Consider the following 490-nt stretch of genomic DNA (forward strand, 5'->3'; position numbering starts at 1 on the left):
TTTTTTTTTTTTTTTTTGAAATAAAAAATTTCAGCTCCAAAATCAGAATTAGTTGAATTCCAAGGTTGGCCTGGGCTGCCTTGACTCACCAGGCCCAACTGACCTATCAGCGTTGGTTCTAATTTATGGATTTGGTTGTTCGTCAATTCCAGCCCAAATATCTTGCCAGGATCCATGCCTGAGCCTGAGCTGCAACCTAAGATGAGATGACCAGGCTTGACTGGAACCTGTCCCGACCCGCCTGACCCACTTGTAAAAAAGTGTTAGCAGGGTTCAACGCAAAGGCCAAAACATTTACAAGGTTAAATTTCTACCACCAGGTTAACCGTACGGTAAAGATGGTGTGGAAGTAGCATGGATGGGATGGGCTAGTTGGATTAGAGTCCAACCCCATTGCCTAGATGGCTCATGTTTTCTGACCCAAAACCCAGTGGGCCATGATTTCCGAATCTAAACTGTAATTCAGCCAGTTTGGGTTGCTTGGTCTAAA

The sequence above is a fragment of the Magnolia sinica genome, chromosome 19 (assembly GCF_029962835.1).
Source record: "Magnolia sinica isolate HGM2019 chromosome 19, MsV1, whole genome shotgun sequence".
NCBI lineage: Eukaryota > Viridiplantae > Streptophyta > Magnoliopsida > Magnoliales > Magnoliaceae > Magnolia > Magnolia sinica.